The 19,243-nt window shown below is 40.0% G+C and overlaps 1 protein-coding gene and 1 long non-coding RNA gene across 6 annotated transcripts in view; one reads left to right on the top strand and one right to left on the bottom strand.

Moving 5' to 3' along the window:
• The window catches only part of znf609b (zinc finger protein 609b), an 82,003-nt gene extending 68,663 nt beyond the window's left edge, over positions 1-13,340 (bottom strand). For 2 of the 5 annotated variants that reach the window (XM_086292953.1, XM_086292990.1), the window contains exon 1: positions 12,784-13,335. The gene's annotated coding sequence lies outside the window, so the exon portion shown is untranslated. Of the gene's footprint in view, positions 1-12,779 lie in introns of all 5 variants that reach the window. The other 3 variants (XM_086292980.1, XM_086292961.1, XM_086292970.1) reach the window with 3 other exon arrangements.
• On the top strand, positions 12,438-19,205 carry LOC147339342 (uncharacterized). The gene is made up of 3 exons (XR_015129138.1): positions 12,438-13,278; positions 17,485-17,630; positions 18,626-19,205. It is a non-coding gene; the product is annotated as an uncharacterized LOC147339342 (long non-coding RNA).
• The last annotated feature ends 38 nt before the right edge of the window (positions 19,206-19,243 follow it).

The following is a 19,243-nucleotide window of genomic DNA, read 5'->3' as shown; positions in this document are numbered from 1 at the left end:
ATACACCCAGCAATCCTTTAGGACAACAAAGCATCTTAATTCTATATTTAATTTCTTGTAGCAGCAGCTTTCAAAGTGGGGTGATGTCAATAAGGCACACAAGTCATGCACATGACCTGTGGAAACTTAATGTTTCCATATACTAAACTATAAATATGTTGTTAAACCCAGAGTCAAACCATGGTGGTTAGTGCTCTATAAATAAAATGATCACAGTGCATACACAGATGTGAACTACATGAACTAATACCTACCCCCACACATTAATCTAACCTTTAAGGCGAGAATAAGAAACACTACAAAACAAATACGCAATAAAAACTCTGTAATGTCACAGATGATGGTCCCTACTACCCAAAAGCTTTGTGCCAGCTATGCTGTCACAATAAGGCCAGTGTATTTTTCATTTACCTCTGGTTAAACATTGTGTACACACTACCGAAACCTTTTAATCTGTTTTGACCAAATTTGTCTGGTGATTCTTTTTTATGTCCCACTGACAAGAGAAAGTCAAGGTATTGTCCAGACGCTTTTCTTTTGCAAGCTCCTTTGACTACGATGACCTGGATGACTGAGAACCTTCACAGACACGTCAAGGTATTGTCTTTGTCTTCTAAGCTTAAAATAACTTCCTGTTAAGTGTTGGCTACAGAGTGGCTGACATCCTTATAAGAACTTTGTTTGGAACATCAACAGAGACCAGCTTCAACATATTATTACTTAACCTAGTGTAGCTGGATTCCCTTAGCACCTTGGGTATCTTTCCATATGACCTCACGAATTCTCCCTCACAAATTTACTTGACATCATGACATTTTCCACTAAATTCAAGAAAAGGTGTTTCAGAAAACACACACAATTTATTCTTTTTGATTATTTAGCTGTAGTAAAGCAAAGAAGAATGGCTAATTTAATCAAACAAAGCAGGGCTGAAGCTTGAGGTGGTTAGTCAAAGTGATACGATCAAGCTCCTCCTCGCTTTGAGACTTTACTCCGAGTATCTGCTGTCAGGCTTTAGTCAGTCATCAAATTTAGATCACTGACTGATTTCTTGACTTAGACAATACTGCACGCACTAAGGCTGCACATTTCCTTTTTCACACTTTTAAATCAGAGGACAGTCAGTACACAGAAATCACAGCTACCACAAACACTTTCATGTAAACTTGCAATTGCTAATCTGCAAGACTTCAGTTTCAGTAAAATGGCGGGGAGGAGCTTTAGTCACAGACTGGCAGGAAATTGCATCTGCATTTACATCTATGGAAAACTTGGGTAAATATGTTTGGGTAAATATTGCCAACAGCGAATATCTGATGACTATGCAGCAAGTACCAAAAAACAACGGACCAACTCTTTCTCAGTTGGCTGAAAATTCCAATGCAGGGCACAATCATACTGTCAGTAACAACAGTCGAATAACAATTACATACAGAGGGATTTCAAGATGAGGGTTGAAGGGCTTAACCCTCTCATTACACAAGTGTGTTTAGTGTTGCAAAAACCATAGGCATGAGAATGGTTTATAGAGAACAGGAAAAAAGTGATGAGTCACTCATCACAATGTAGACGTGTGGGCTAACCCTCATTACCTTTTATCCTGTTATGAAACACTTTATCCAAATGGGAGTGGTCTCTTCCAAGATAACAATGCCTCACTGAGAGAGCACGAGGTCTCACTGAATATTCAATAGGTGGCAAAATGATGTGATTGACATGCTATGACCATCATGGTCACCAGATCTCAACGTGGTTTACTACTTAAGAGAGAATCTGGACCCTCATTTTAAGATGTCACAATTATCATTCTGGAAGAACACTCCTGCAGCAGAGCCTCATGGACTTTGGACTTTCTTAGTTTGACACGTCAAGCGAGGTGCCTGTAAGGACGGAGCAGTAGTTGGAAGCCATCCACAAAACACCGATCCACAAATTCTACACAGAGATGCCTGAGATCACTAATTTCAGATCACTAATAATGAACATTGTGTATTTTCCCAACATTTTAAAGATAAAAATCAAGGTTTCAGGTTGAAACTGAGAAAACTTTAGGAAAAAAGCACAAGAGAAAAGGTGCACAAGTAAGAATGCAAAATTATAATGTCTTACTATTTTTTTTTTTTTTTTTTTAAATCAGGTGTAGTATGCATATACCAGTGAGAGACAGTGCTGAAGCGCTTTGCACCGACTGAAATGTTAAAGTATTATTTTGAATAGCCGATATATGATATTTCCCCATCAATCAATATTAAGGTTTTCCTCCTCGACCCAGAATGTAAACTGAAAAAGGAGCTGAAATGTGCGAGCTAAAATAAGCTTGTTTTATTAACTTAAATACTGACTGACAAATGAGGGAGAAGGAAGAGATGTGAAAGGAACATGGCCTCGGGCTAAAGAGCAGAAAGTCCCTGAATAACACTGCTCTCTGTGTCTGTGTGTGTGTGCAGCAGAAAAGATAAAGACACTACTTTTTTCCCTAGAGTCTTTTGTCGACTGTTTATTACATGCATTCCTGCACGGGCAGCTCACCAGGCAGGATTCCAACAAATTCTTAGTGAAAAGTGAAATACCCATCTGCACACAGTGCATTCAGTCAAGTTAATGGTATCTACTCGCAAATTCTCTGGACCTTTCAGGCTTTTATACTAGTTTATTCCACGAGGAATCTTCTATTAACCTACTACACTGAGGATGACTGAACAATAGAAATCAGTAATAAAGCAACAACAGCACCACAGTGAACACTGGCATAACCGCTCCTACAGAGTGTCAAAAGTCCAACTATGAGAAAACAGCAGGCCAGTGGTGAGTGACTAATACACTGCACTACTGTTTGTACCATAGACAGTTGTGGTGTTGCCATGTGAATGTCCAACTAGAGAAAGGCTGAGGACAACCATTAACCTCAAATAACTGCCTGCCTCTCTTCCAGCAGCTGCCTAACAGGGGCCGAGTCAACAAGCGAGGCTTCAAATGGCATTGTCACTCTAACATGGTGGCTACCCACAATCAATGCTGCACTGATCTGTCCCTCAGAGACACAAGTGTCATGTGCAAAAAATGACAAGAATCAAGAGTAAGCAATAATTTGGACCCAATTCACTCTCGATCAGAGAACTGGTTTTGACAGCGTGGAATCTATTGCTGACAAATTATCTGCAGCACACTATGTAAAAATCACATCTTAAATCAGGAGTGGGCAATCAATTTCCCCAAAGGGCCAAATGAGAAACTGGGACCAACAGGCTACACTAAGTTCTGCTTAATATTAATTGTATCTCTTATAAGCTTATTGGCGTGGCCCTCCACAACAGTCCCAGTTTTTCATGTGGCTCCTTGGGGAAAATTAATAGGCTGCCTCTGTTTTAAAGGGCACTTTAACTTTGTACTTGAAGCATAAAGACTCACAACGCAACTGCTCATAAAAACACACACAGAAACGTGGGCAGTAACATCTGACAGTAAGGCCTAAGGTGCACACTCTATCACCACCAATGTTTGCAGTGCTGGAAATCGTATGCGAGGTAAGAAATGCATTCTATGCTGCATTTCTGTAATGGGGAAAATAGCTACATTAAATCATTTTCTTTGACTTGTCTATTACACAATACCTATAATAGGTTATAGCTAACGAGTGGTCCCACTTTTCACTGTGTATTAACCTTAAACAATACTGTTTAATATAGTTTTTAATATTTGGAGCTACAGTGCATCTTCCATGCTGGACCATGTGACAGAGGTCTAGACCAGCTTTCCTTTAGAACGCGAGTTTAAATACATTCGCCTTATTTGGACATTTGACATCCTTGTTTACACATTTGCTGCCACCGTGACCACTTGGTCATCCATTAAAGGAAATGTGTTTCCGCCTCCAAAAATGCAACTCAGCTATGTCGGAGCTCAAACGCACCATCACTTAGAAAAGTATAAGAGCTGAGGTTTGCTTGCTTTGTCCTCGTGTTGTCACCAATGCAAATGATTCTCCTTCAATTCTCCATCTACCTCTCCTATTCCCCATGCCTGTTTGTTCTCCCTTTTCCCCAGCATCATCAATTTTCTTTTATAGCGGCTGCCAAATTAAAATGCAAAGCAAACAGGCTTTCTCCGGCAGATTACTGTATGTTACAAGTAAAAGCTAAAACAACCAATCACACAATATGCAGACCATGTGTGCTCTTTTTTAGCTGCAGTATATTTAGTCCGATATATTCACACGTTGGAGCATCCTAATATTTCATTTCGCTACTAATAACACTAAAGCTGAATTTATGCTTCTCTGGCGAGTTGTTTCTCTGCTCCTGTTTGTAGATGCCTACGGCGTGGGAAGTGATTTATGGTTCAGCGTAGGATTTTAACCCGTTGGCTGTCGTGGCATTGCTACCTCACTAGATGGATGTGTTGTACATTTTTGTGCCATGCTGTGTATTTATTTCCCAACCAAGTAATATCATTTACCTTCATGTATTTGCTATGCTGTGCTTACGTGATTTAAAAAAAAAAAAAAAAAAAGAAAGAGCAAATATGTCCATGTTGTTTACATTCTCAAAGAAATAGAAAATGATGGTGAAGACTAAGCTGTTCCATTACTCCCATGAACCCTTTACAGCCTGTGTTAACCTCACACTGCTGCATCTTAATCCAAAGGCATAAATCTGCCCTAAGCAGCTGACTGAAACATTACACACCCATATTTTTTTGCAAACCAGTCAGGACAGTTCAAACCACTAATGTTAAAGCCACAAGAGCTACTACTTGCGAGACTATGCACGAGTGCTGCTCCATTTGCGTGTTTTTGATTAACTGCTTTCTCTGCCCACAATCTCGACCTTAAATAGGATCTCTACTCTTGAGAGTAACCGGGTTTCTCCACTGATCTTCCTTGATCGTTTGTGAAATCGCATAACACAGTTTTATCGGGGTAAGACCTACATTTGCTGTCCAAATAAGTGAATTTGTTCCAGCGTCTTGTCAGATTAATTGGAAAAATGAACAGGGACAGATAATAATGACTTCCTGCAGGCTGATTAGATTTAAATTTCCTGATTTCTGGCCTTAGTATTTTAATTCATTTGCATTTTGTGGTGCTTTCCGTCAGATTTTTTGGTTACACAAAGTAATCTGGTGATTATCTTTTTGATAAACTTATTATCAGCCAAAGAGTCTCATTATAAATTTCCCATAGCGCAAAATAATGTTGCTAACCAACACAATGTTGCAGATCTGATTTCCCCTTTGTTTTTGTTTGATGTTTGTTCATTACTTGTTTTGTGTTTTGATTATTATCATAGACCTAAGCATATTTTGACAACAGCACACAACAGCCCCAATCTGGTTGGCCTAGGTAGAAAAAGGACATAAGAATCAGTGTGCCAGTTAACAAAAACTGCCAGCAGACTACACAAAATAGTTGGAAGTGATCCAAATGTGGTCACCCAGGGTAACCAAACAACTAGTACTGTTGAAGCCTGAGGCCCCAAATAAGATTTCCTGTAACTACGTGCCAAAGCTGACTGTTGTATAGAAGATTGGTTGATTTCATTGGGATTTTTTTGTAAAGCCCATCTGATACTGGGTTTTTGGAACCAATGCTGATACTGACTTTTATGCTACAGTGACACTAGAGAAAACAGTGGAGGGAGACTGTAGCACCAAAAAATAAAAATGACTGGGTCTCTGTGCAATGAACTGCTTCAAAGATGGAGACTAGGTTTGTAACCACTATTCAAAGCGACTTTGGTGTGTCAAGATGGTGATAAAACAGCAATGAAACAGAACCAGTTTGTTATCAGTTTGTGATTAAATAGGGTGAAGCTGGCAATTACATGAAATCTCTTTACGATAATATAGTGAATCACTGTAAGAAATCTGTAACAATCGCAAATCTGTTGCTGTTTACATACACAAAGAAATCACATTAAACAAAGTCCAGTCAAGACTGGAAATTCCCCCTGAATAATGATGTAGTAGTTATGGCAGGGCGGGGCTTAACTACAAAATGATAGATGTTTGGCAACCTTGCTTTTATATGAGAATATAACCAGATTACAACCACTTCGCAACTAGATGACAACCAGTTGAGCGCCGTCTCCTATTGCAAAACAATGCATCACAGATAAGCAACTCATCGGCACAGACTGACTCCGATCAATTGCGAATTTTTTGGCAATTGATTTGTGTCTATAAATTGGACAGCATTTATTCCCAAACCTCTGCTAATCTCAGAGTGATTGCAGTCAGTCTGAATCAAAACACAAATTTTTGTGAACAGGTTCCCTCCCCAAAGGCGACCCTGGCAGAAAGTGGTCGCCACAAGTACTTGAAATCCGTCACCAGTAGCAAACCAGGTCAATGGATTCACTAAGATTTTGGACTCCACTGACCAAGAAGCCAGCTTTCCTAATTTTTTATTCTAGTGTTACAGAGCCATTAGACAACAAAGGTTTTCAACAGTGATATCGGTCAATTAGCACAAGAAAGCTCCTTTTAAATTTTTAACTACTACATTAAACTTTTCTAATCAACAAGCTGTCTAATAATACACGTTTCTAAATTAACTCATCATCTTTTTGTATTAAATTCTATCAAAGAAAAAACAATTCATATCAACACATTAAACATTTACACCAACACCAATAAATCTGCAATACATCCATTTCCAGTTTGTTCTATCCGATAACGCAAGTGTAAAGCACATCTCAAATCACTGTACAATTTAAAGCAAAAATAAAAACCTGGCCTATTACTGTTGCTCGAAGATCCAGCACTAAATTCTTCAGTGATGTTTTCATTACTGAACAGCTGAAAATACATAATGCCTACTAAACTAGCCCCATGATATATTGAGCCCTGCAAAAATCAAACAACTACAGCCTTTAATCCCAGTTAATTCTTTATCCATGCACAGTAAAAAGGAACTGGACATGATCGCCGTGCACCTCGAACGACAACCCTTTGGTGGGCTTTAAACCGAAGCCGCTTTGATGGGAATGCGTTTCAAACTAAAACAACATTAAAACTCTATACATCTGTTTCCATGCATGCCCGGGCAGAGGGATGAAACAGGATAGTAGATCTCTGTTAACACTTGCACAGTTTTAGACTGACGAAGGAAATGGTGCTCTTTGAAAGTGGTTGCCGTTCCAATTGATCATCCGTGTTTTTCACATTAGACTGCAGCAATTGTGGATGTTCTCTCATTTACTCATCAATATAACAAGCAAGGCTGGTGTCATCTGAGAGCGACAACAGTTTCTCTTTGATTCTACAGATGACAGTGGATTCTGCTGTATGATTAGGGCAACAGGGATAGAGCCTCCCACTCACTGCCACCACGCTACACTATTGATGTGCTCTGAGGAATTCCCGCGCATTACTTCAAAGACCTTTCTTGCTCTACACTAAGCTCAACTCAAAAACATATCTTCATAAAAGACCATGACATTCCTACAGCTAAAAGCGAGCTTATATCTGGGAAAGACATAATTGCTTCGCGTCAAAAAATGGATACGCTGTATGTTCTGTAGAGCAACTTAGAAAAAAAATAATATTATATTGTAGCATTTTCTTTACTATTTTAATCAACCATTTATAGATGTGCATGTAGCAGCGAAAAGATAACCACTGTCAGGAACAAGTGATGCACCACTGATTAATGAGGTCACACTGCTTATGAATGGAGGAGTGAAGGCAGCACTAAATGCAATGGTGTGGTAAAAAACCCCAAAGGTTTTGTAATAACAGAAACACAACTATCCTTTTGAATCGACCCCCATAATTGCTGTGGCTTTCCTTTCTACAATCACACGGGACGATACTTCAAACCAAAAGCAAATGAGACAGCATTTCTGCAGCACTCAAGTCTGTGCTGCGCCACAAAAGCTGACAATATCTTTATAGCCTGTGTGGGAGAGACTTGAGTGTAACCTGGGCTCACATCCCAGGAAAAGATGGATCACTGGTTTCTGGCAAAACAGCAGCTGTGCAACAAGCATTCAAAGTGCCCCCCCCCCTCCCCCGCTGTAATGGGCAATTCACAAGTGAGAAATCCAATGAAAGCTGCAAAACCTGAAGCAGAGCTGCATATTCTGATACAACATTACAGCCCGCACGACAATTGTCACATCCTCAACTTTGTCAACAAAATGGTAGCCTCAGGAAATAGAGACGGCGGCAACATCCCACAATCAGTTTTCATATATAAAATCTATTTTGGGGGCCAGATGAGGCACATTTTCCCCCCACTACAAGCTTCCCTAGCCCACCCACACAATGGATGGCTCAATAAATATTGCCATCTATTCTGACTGTCAGTTTCCATTGTCCTGCATTTACTATGCTTGAACAAGCAAATAAAAAAATAAACAAAAACACAAAAAAAACCCACCATTTTAATAATTGCATTACATAATTACGCATTTCAGTAATATTTCGCAGTTTTCAGGTGTAGCGCAGCTTTTAAGCCTTGCCGCGGCCTTTTACATTATAATCTCGACAGTCATGTTCATATCGAAAGATGATGGAAATTACATAAGCACTTCTGAACCGTCCACCCACCTGTCTTTCCACAAGCTACGAAAACAAGACAGGACACTCCACGGAGCACTTGATTGATTACAGGAACTGTTTAATCAAAGTCTGAACTCACTGCAGACCTAGTCAGCTGTTACAAGCAGATACAGCATAGTCAAAATTCACAGGTAGCCAAGTGTGCAACACACAGCGGCACAGGCTAAAAATATAAACAATCAACCGTTTTCTTAAGTTGTTGTCCCCCCAAAAAAAGGATTTAAATATGCCATCAGAACATATTGGGTTACCAAAGCATATGCTACTTTCTCTTCATGCTAGAAGTGTGAAATGAAGTCCCAGGTGTCTCCCTCACTCCTTTTCAACTGTGTGCACATGCAAAGGAAATAGCGAAAGCTGCACCTCTGCAGGTTAGCTGTTCCAATGGAACACAGTATGCACTATGGTAGGTAGGTAAGTAGCTATTTTAACCAAGTGCTATATTGCATTAACAATTACTGACTACAATTTGGAGGTCAGGTCATGTAGGTAATGCTGTTTTTCTGAAGGCACTCAAGCGTTCCATGTTAGAGCTTCCCTGCAGTGCTTCAATAAGCCCATCCCCCCATCACTCAGAGTGGATCGCTTCAAAAGAATCTTAACCTTGGAGAAACGCTGCATGTATGTTTTAAAGTACAAAGATTTTCATCTAATCACAACCTGCCTATTGACACTAACTGCATTAAAGCACTCGCCACTTCACAAAGGGAACTGGAATCCATATGAGTCTCATTCCTCATGATCCATTTCATTGCTAATGTAAAACCCAGGAGTATAATTGAATATGTGGATATATGTGCACCTGTAAAAAAGGCTTAATTCAAGTGGTTTGAAAATAAAAGGCACCGTAAGCCTTCAAATGACCAGCTACCTTTGAGGATATAGGTTAAATCCTTTCTGAGTTTGCTATCAGCTGGTGTGTGGCCACAACATGACGGCAGCCTTACAAAGCCAACATAATCCCCTTGTCCTGGACTAATCTAATGCCCTGGACCTCAAAACAAACACTTTTAATGCTCTTCTTGCACAGTGTTTCTTTGGTATATAGTCTGAGGCACAACAGATTTTTAAAAAGGTGAAAGGCTGGTCACAGTTAACGCAAAACAAATCTGAGCCAAAGCCCAGTGCCATCACGTACATTAGTAACTTTTACAGCCAGTTGCTGTCCTTTAAAAACATTACATACCAGCAGCTGAGTTATCAAGGACATCATACTGTTGAATAAGGAAATGGGAATTTCCTCAAGTGGCGTTGCTCTCGTGTTCAGTCACTTCACAAGCTATGGTCTGTCAGACTGTATAAAATCTATCTGCCATGCTATAACAAGGATCCTAACACCCTTATAATGATTAAAACAAATTACTACTTAAAAAAAAAAGAAAAAAAGAAAAGGTAATCAGATGGAGAGGAACTGCCTTTGAAAAGGTACTGAGCTGGAATGAAAGCTATGCCAGCTCTATGCCTTACAGTGAAATTGCTCAATTTTGTCCACCAAAAGAAAAAATAGCAAAGGACATGTTTGCTCTGTGGAAACATTGCTATTATTAAAAGGGACACCAGTGCTTTCACATGTATGAATTCAATTTCAGGGCAAATCCTCTGGGCTTAACACTGTTATATTACCGTCTTTTGTATTGATTTCAATGTGACAAAGACATGAGAAGAATGAGTAATAAACCTCTAGGTAAAACAAAGTGTTCAAAAAGAAATCAATACAAAACAAGTCGGTAATAATACGTAGTGACCAAACACTCTTCCAGCAAGCGTAAAAGACCTCAATCATTTATTGGAACCACTAGCAAATTAATGTTAGTCTGGTTAAGGTGATCCTTTTGCTGCCCGCTCTGATATAGGTTATTTGGCTAGTTGCACTGAAAATAATATGAACCGTCACTAAACCTCAGAACGAATGCATTTTATGCTGCCTTGGGTCACGTGCGTGAATTTCTATTGACTTGACATTATTTCACATAAGTCACTTGAAATCATTAAGTCCCGTCAGGCCTTAATGACTGCATACCAAGTCTTAAATGAGGAACTCTTACACCTCTATGCCAAAAAGCTGGTATGAGAAAACCACAGGTCTGCTGCAGACTGGCCTGGACTCAAACAACTTCCAACACGTCCCACATTGCCGAATAGGGAACAAACGCTTCATGCACATTATTCCAAAGTAGCTTAATATTACAGTGCAGAAAAGTGTCTTCAAATGGTGTCCAGAGTTTTCGCGAGACAATGTATCCAACCTGATTTAATAGTAAATGAAGCATTAGCCAGGAATGCCTGAGGCTCTTGAGAAACCAGTGACATGTTTAATGATTGAGTATTCAGTTACTGTCAACTATAGTAGTTTTGTGTAAACAAATACATTTCATTAACAAAAGAACCACTCATTCCACTCATTTGCATTGGTTTCACCTCATTTACGGCTTGGGTGGATGGTACAGTCGATGGCTCAGACAGCATTTCGCTCTTAAAGTAAGAAGATAGTTACTTCTATCACTAAATTTAAATTGTTAAGGCTTCATGGTGGACAAATTGTAGTTTGTTTCATTTCTGTACTTCAATCTCATAACCTATTATTGGAAAATGACATCAGCTTCACCTACTTATCCATCTACCTCGAGTACTCTGTAATAATATCTGAAGTTTGGGGTTCTGCAACCGCTTGCAAATATCTCATTGCGAGATCATCCACCCACGCCAGATATCCTTACACTTAGGCATGCCACATGGAAGACCTTGAGTGTTGTATTGTAAGCACTTAGCGGTTGTGCTTGCAAAAACAGAAATGTGCAATACAAATGACAAATGTCCTCAACAAATCATATTTAATTGACTGCCAGCACTAGGTCATCGTACACATTAAGCAGGATTGTGCAAAGCCTGTGACACGTTTATGTTGCAAGCTTGCACAACAATTAAAACCATGTCTCACTTTTTCCCAATGAACCCATGCTGTTAAAAAAAAAAATAATAAAATTCTGCACACTGGAGCATTTTTGAGATATATATAAATAAAAATACATTTAACACTACTGCAGTCTTGTATCTTGACTAATGAATATGTTGAACACTTTAACCTGCAGCTAAGTACTAGACTGAGACTACTTTGCTAGTCTTTAATGTGGTCCTGTTACAGTCCATGGAGCAGCACAGACCATGGGGTAGAGCACAGGGTTAGCCCACAGTGGTCTTGTTAAAAAGGAAATCTTGTGCTTGAGCTGAATGACTCAATTCACTGAGATGGGACACCCCCAAGAACATGAGCTGACAAAACGTGACTTGTTTAGTTTTTTTAGTTTTAGTTTGTTTTTTTTTTCGGGGGGGGGGGGGGGGGGGGGGTTCCATGGAAGTCCTTACCATAGCTACATATTAACATGATCCACCATTTTGTAAAATTTTTAGCTGTAATACAGAGCACTTTGTCTGAAGCCACAACCTGTAACAAGAGTTGTAGCACTTGTTTACACTGCTCTGTGTGTGTGTGTGTGTGTGTGTGTGTGTGTGTGTGTGTGTGTGTGTGTGTGTTAACACCAGTATACGTGTGGTTTCAAACAGATTCACACAGATCCTCACACTCTGCTCTAAATCATCACTAGTAGCACGTTAAAAGATCAGGCTTTCATTTTCATGTCTACTTAAGTGCCCCTCGCAATTCACTAACGAGACCCCCTGGGAGTCCCCGGTACCCAGATTGGGAAACACTGTGGTCACTTCACTGGCGGAATTTGCAGCTTCAAATCTGCCCAGATCCATATTTTATCTCCAAACATGGGGGGGGGGGGGGGTCGTTTAAAAACAAAAACTATTAGTGAAGTCAGCCAAGTGTATTCTGGGGCTAATAAATATTGCAGTCCCCGAGGGTAACTGTCACGACCCGTGAGCTCAACTTAAAGAATCTGTTAGCAGTGCTTTAACGGTTACGGTACCAGCTTCACTTTCACACGTTAGCTGAAGTTCAAGAAGCAGATAGAGCTAACTTAGCTCGGTGTAATGAGCTAATCTAAGTGTAACGTTAGCTCTCTGGCAGACAAACAATGAGCTCAGAGTGCAGTCAGCCTTGGCTAGCTTGCTTGCTGCTGCATGCTGTGTTGGCTACATAACGTAAAGCTAGCCAGCTTGCCATGCACACAAGGCTAACGTTAAATGGCTAACGACTCGTAGCACTATCAACAATAAGAAGAAAAAAAGAAGAAAAAAAATGTACTTACTTACCGACTTAGCTAGACACTCCTATTCCAAACCGTGGTCTGCCCATGGTGGTGTATGCTCCATAAAAAGAACAAATCAACGGTAATTATGCTTTACTTATAAGAAAACCTCTAAAAAAAATCTGAAGCACCAGAAAGCAGTGGCAGCGCACTCCCCAAGACATCCAACACAAGAGAGGAGGGGAGGCCAGCGATTCACTGGACTTCTGCCATCACACTTCGAGATACCGTCCACAGCGTAAACAGCCGAGTCCCGAGCGCATTTTTATCGGTGCCGTCTCAAGCCAGACACAAGTCCGGTCCTCTCCAGCGACCCTCTGTCAATTATTCCCACAGCAAATAGCTTTCAATCCAGGTTAATTCCTCCGTATTCACCGTCTCTGGATGAGCGCCGTGCTGGTTCTTCGTGTGGGAACTGATACAATGTAGCCAACCAGCAGCAGCGATTAGGAAATCCAGGATAGAGAAGTTCCTCTCGGAATGGACTGGGATACGTCAGGTACAATGCATGGAACTGGATTAACCAGCCTGGACTGTGACTGTCTCTGTGTGTGTGTGTGTGTGTGTGTGTGTGTGTGTGTGTGTGTGTGTGTGTTAGTTTTCAGTTCTAGCCGCTGCTGTGGTTTTTACACAGAGACAGGGCCGTAGCCAGGATTTTAAAAAATACTGAGGTCATAGGTTCAATCTTCTCCTCTCTCAGTTCTTATAATGGAGTAAGGCTTCTTTAAGCTATCTATAAATAATACTGCTTTCCTATAAATAACACCGATTTCAGATTTATTGTTAAATGTAGGACAGAGCACAATTACCAAATGCAACTAGCAGCCCAAAACATCAAAATGTTAAATGCAGCCTTCCATGATCCAGAAAAGACACCAATAATCCTCCATAAATTGTCTGTAGTTTACTCACTTAAGTGACTCTTCATTTTTTTTAAAAATGATGTGATTTGACATTAAAAATATTTTAAATAATGCCTTCACATAAAAGTGTCTAAAACATTAGAAAATACCAAACAGTAGACAATAGACCACTTTTTTGTGTGAAATGCTAATAATCTGATGATGATGATTTGTTGATGACTGTGTGATAATGGGAAGTCAGACATAAATTGTCTGGCCTTCATCATGTGTTTATAAGACACAACTAATGATATTGTCAGTACACTCCGAAAAATATGCCAGTTACTCTTGGCCTATCAAAAGGTCAACATCATAGGTATATTTTTAAATCAGTCGTGTGACAGGACTCTAGCTCCCCTTACTGCTTCCGTAGGAATTAAGAGGGTCAGTCTCAAACAAGTACTGCCAATCAAATGTACTTGAAGTAATCATCAGCAAATCCGACTGCCTCTTTAAGCGCAGATGTTTTAGCAGTTTGCTGGTCTGAGGGGTTCAGGTGTGTGTAGATACGATTTTCTAAGTAGTATGACGTCCTAGCAAATTCATCACAAGGTCAGACCCTACAATGCTCAGGGAAATTGTAAAAACGGGGGAGGGGGATCCAGGTGGTACATTTCAGCCTCTAGAGACCTCAGTTAGCATGTTAAATGTGTAAAACATGTTTCAAACAGTATCCAGACCAGAGTTTTTCAGTAATGAACAGCGGCATATTTAGCAAATACCAAATCAACAGAAACACCTCATACTAACTGTCAAACACATGGTGAAAACAAGCCCACAAACTCAGTGAATTAAAGGGACATTGTAGAGAAAAATGGACCAAACTTTCTTGACAACAATATGAGACACTGATTAAGTAGTTCAAAAAATTATTACTTCAAGATTTTGCTGGTAAACGTTGTTCTAAAAACTACTAAATCACACTTAGCCTGTTAAAGAGTAATAACACACATACACATACCAACACTTATTAACGGAGCTTGGAGTGACCATGTAAAAAAAACTGAATTAATTGTGTATAAAAAATTCATTAGGGAATTAGTAATTATTATTATTAGGCAGTCACATATGGATTCATCACCGTGTAATAAGCCATCAGATCTGCAGGGGGGAAACTGATAAATGGTTTTTAGAGTAATCCTGGTCTGCCCTGGAATGTTACATGTTTAAAAAGTGCAGTATTGTTCATATTTTCCCTACCAGCCTTTTCCAGAAGGAAAGTGGCTGAACAGTTCAGTGGAGCGGTCTACCTGATGAACTAAAGAGCTTACCTAAAACAATAAAGCAGGTGTTACTCTGGAGTCTGGACAGGGGTAAACACTGACCAAAGGGATTTGTCACAACCTGGCAACCCAAATGTTCACGTAACTGGCTTATAAATGATCAAATACACTTAGTATGTGACTTATTCAACCTGTACAAGCCCATAGGGATGTTTTGTCGTTAGAAAGTGGCAGCACTGACGCATCATGATGAATGTACTCTAACTCGGTTTTAAAAAAGGGGAACCAAATGTGCATTTTGTTGAATGACAACACTTTTAAATCTGTAAAAACTGTGATTCTACACAAGAAAGCAACACGGAGGCAAAAACTTGATCTTCACGCTTGAGGCAAATTGGACATGTTACCTTAGTGACTGCCAGCTGGGTTCAGATTTTGCTGAAGTGAATCTATAACAACAACTGACGGGGAGTTTCTCAGAAAACATTAAGCTGGCAAAGGAAAAGATTCCAACAATAAGACCCTTGGACATGTCATGAATCCAGTTCTCCCAGATCCACGGATAACCTTTCATGTGTACCAGCTTCAAACACCACGAAGGCTTTAAGTCGTTGTCTCGCTCAGTGCTGGTTTCCCAGGCAACAAGAATATGATAATGTTGCCTTTGACATGACAGAAGGAATCATCTCGCTAACAAACAGAGACAACAGGCACAGGGAGGGCTCGGAGAGAGGCAGGGGAGGGGGCTGAATTAATGGACTCATTTTCACACAGAGGGAAACACAGCGGCAGCAGCTACTTACCATCCTCCATCTTCCTCTATTGCCTCCAATGCATTCCTGCTGGCAGGCACACTCTTGCTCTCCCGAGGGAACAGCCAGCCTCCATTGGAAAGCTAAATAACAGTCAGTGGCCAGTGGGGACCGGAGGGGGACAGCTTTCTGATGAAGGCTGCCCTTCAAGGCTGTATGGCTCCAAACCAAGTGCTCTCGCTGCTTAGCGTCACACCAGCTAAAACCTGAAATGAACAAGCTGTGTGGACGCCATGTGTTTTCCATCAGTGAAGAGGGGTTAATCAGCCAGCCATGTGGAATCACAGAGGGGCTGGCTTGATTCATGTGATCATCTTTCCATTACTCTATAAAAGAAACTGTAAAGCCCCAAAGCCCATCTGTAAGAAACTTGTTCTTTAGCACATGTTTGAAAATCCATATCAGCTAACAGCCTTGTTGAAGAAACTGATGCAACAGAATAAAATGACATGAAATAACACAGTCACAGAAAATAAAAATGTATCGTCCTTACCTAAATTAAAAAGGCAAAGCCTACTGAATGGACTGTTTTTGTCATACACATTAATGCTTTCACATTTTAGTCCTCACTTTGCTCCAGACTGAAATGTCCCATCATTAATGTTTGTGCTAACAATACATCTTTTAAATTGCAAGGTATCTCAGCTTAATGTTTTTTACATAACATCTTGTGTTTTGAACAGATTAAGTCTAAATGTAAAGATACAAATGTGACATGTACTGTTAACACTGCTGATTTAATCTTGTTACATTTACATCTGCTCAGATTGATTTTTTTTTTCTAGTGCATGACATTAACTTGTTTATTGTTTTCTTTGACTGAAATGTTACAAGAATCTGTTACATGCAGGCATTCGTTCCCCCCTTGAGAATGAAGGGTAATAACCTTGTTTTTCAGCGCCATCATTGTTGAAATCTTTCATTTGGTTTACAATTAAATTCCTCACGAAACCATTACAATCCCATCGTCTTTGACTGTACTTTGTGTTTAGTACCACTTAAAAAATATTAGCACCAAATGAAAATGGCGATGGCGGGAATGGTGAGAGTTTTTATTAATCCAAGTCAATTCAGTTTTATTTAGATAGCACCAATCACAACACCAGTCACCTCAAAGCTCTTTATATTCCAACAATAATAGAGAAAGTGCTTTAAACAGGACCCAGGCTCAGGGAGGGACAGCAATCTGCTGCGTCCATCAGCACACCAGCTTCTTCTTTGAGGATATTAGCCCCACAAAGGTCGGAGATTGGGTCTAGTGTAAAAATGGCTGTAATTAGCCATAGGCAAGACTACAAAAAAGTGCTCTAGTCCACAGTTTTATGCCTCTAAGTGTATGCATAATATTTTCTCTATCTGTACCCATATAAACTATATGGACAAAAGCATGTTACACCTACAGGATCTGCTCCCGTCATAGTAACCAGTGCCATGAAGCTCCCAGTGCACAGTTTTTGTGCTGATGTTAATGACATTTGAAACCCTGCACTTACTGAGTCACCAGAGTATTAGTGACTTTTATGTACAATGGGCCTTAGCAGTTGGTGACCCCGCTCTGTAACCCTACATGATGTGCCACTTTGTGTCCGAGTTCCTGTGGTTCCTAAACACTTCCGGTATGGAATTACACCACTTACAGCTGATGGTGGAACATCGACAAGTGAAGAAACGTTACAAATTGACTTGCTGTAATGGTGATATCCTATTACAGCACCATCTTCCAACTCAGCGAGCTCTTTAGAACCATCCATTCTTTCTGTCTGTGTAGGCGCTTGGTCATCCAGGTCGTGGTAGCCTTCACAGCTTGGAAAAGGAGGAATCCAAGAGGCTTTTTCAGTCCCGTGTAATAAACCTCTAGAGGAGGCCGTCTTCTTTGGAGGTGGTCCTGAGGGTCGTTAACCTACTATTGATCTTGTGAGTAGTCGCGTAAGCTGAGGTGTCAAAAAAGCCGTGGGTCATCCCCATCACCCGGGCAGACAGGTGAAACCTCTGTTAGACCTTACCCCACCCCACTATCACGTAAACTATTGAGGTTACCTGAGGCAAGGTGTGAATGGGGGTTGAAACCCCTGGGAAGGGATTTCAGGACTGCATTGCAGGTGGCTCATAGCTGATGTCGTAAGCCGACACCTCTGTTTAATGATGGTCGTTCACGGTGGACATAGATGGTCTCCTTTACTCCTCTTTCAAACCTTCTGTCTTCTCAGTCCAAAACGGGCGTCCTTGAAAGACTGACCTTTGTCCTTAAGGTGCCTTCTATGCTAACTTTACATATAAACAAACTATATTTCGACACCTTACTTTATAAATACGCTGTACTTTTCAAGGGGCAGGCTGTATTATGGAGCTTTCCCTTTTACATCTTTATTTAATATTAATTATATTGATGTGCAGGGTGGATATTGTGTTATTAATCTTTTGTACAATCCAAATATGAAAAAGGACTCTCAGTCTCACCAAGTTACATGAAAAAATAAACGCCATCACATTTTGCGGACTTGTGTGACCTTATGTAAATCTAACTTTATATTTTTTCTTTCACAGTTCAAACATAACTTTTAAAGGACTGCACAGGAAAGGAATGTTTCTTTTCCTCTGTAATACCACTATTACAGTATTACTATAACAACACAAGATGGGGAAATATAGTTTGTTTTTCAGCAAAACTACCAAGAAATTTGGCAGTACTTAAAATTATTTACAGTATAATCATTTCTTTGTTTCCTGTAAAACTTGTGAAACTCTTTTTCTAGTTTACCTACCTTTAAGTGTTTGTAGGTAAATATATTTACTTTCTTATTTCACATAAAGTACATTGAAATGCCATTGAATTACAGGGTAATTATGCTTTTAGTTGGGGGCTGTATTATAAAGTGTTACAGCGTTATGTACACTCCTCTTTTTCACAGGAAGCAGTGAATGAGCGAACCCCGCGTTGCGAGAGAATGAGACGGACAGAAGATGAGTTGCAGTTGTTGGGATTTGATGACCTGACTTGTCTGGTTGTAGCCATCAGCGAAGGTCGTGTAATGGATTGGAGTCATGCAGACAACAAAGTACATTAAGACGAGGAGAAATCACCCTTGTTGAATATAAGGTCACTTAAGAGCCAAGAATTAATCAACATAATGAACATAGACGTCAGTAAAGTAATATGAGATATATTATGCTGGGGAGATTATTTTAAAGCAAAGTTGTAAGACCAATCTGCTTCCTAGACTAATCTCAGGTCAAATACATGACCTAAATAATGCATAAAAAGGCTCAATCAAAGGAAACTGTGGGGTGGGGGTTCAGACTGTTAAAGATGTACTCTTTTGTCTAGATTGCGCTCATAGCAACGCACCCCTCCTCTGACAAGCAAAATGAGATCAAGCATGAAAGCAATGACATCTTTTACTGCATGTTCTAAATTTGTATGAAGCATCTAATTTGGGACAAACTTGGGGTTTGACCCAATTAGTCAAACAGAAATCATACCACAGTCATGAGGCATTTGCAAAAGACATCTTTGCATGTAAGAGACT

Source organism: Aulonocara sp. 'chitande type north' Nkhata Bay, linkage group LG1 (genome assembly GCF_057382095.1).
Source record: "Aulonocara sp. 'chitande type north' Nkhata Bay isolate Kocher_YH1m ecotype deep benthic linkage group LG1, A_spYH_male_GT1.1, whole genome shotgun sequence".
In the NCBI taxonomy this organism is placed as follows: Eukaryota; Metazoa; Chordata; class Actinopteri; order Cichliformes; family Cichlidae; genus Aulonocara; species Aulonocara sp. 'chitande type north' Nkhata Bay.
The sequence above is the reverse complement of the archived record's forward strand: the minus strand, read 5'-3'. Positions and strand labels throughout refer to the sequence as shown.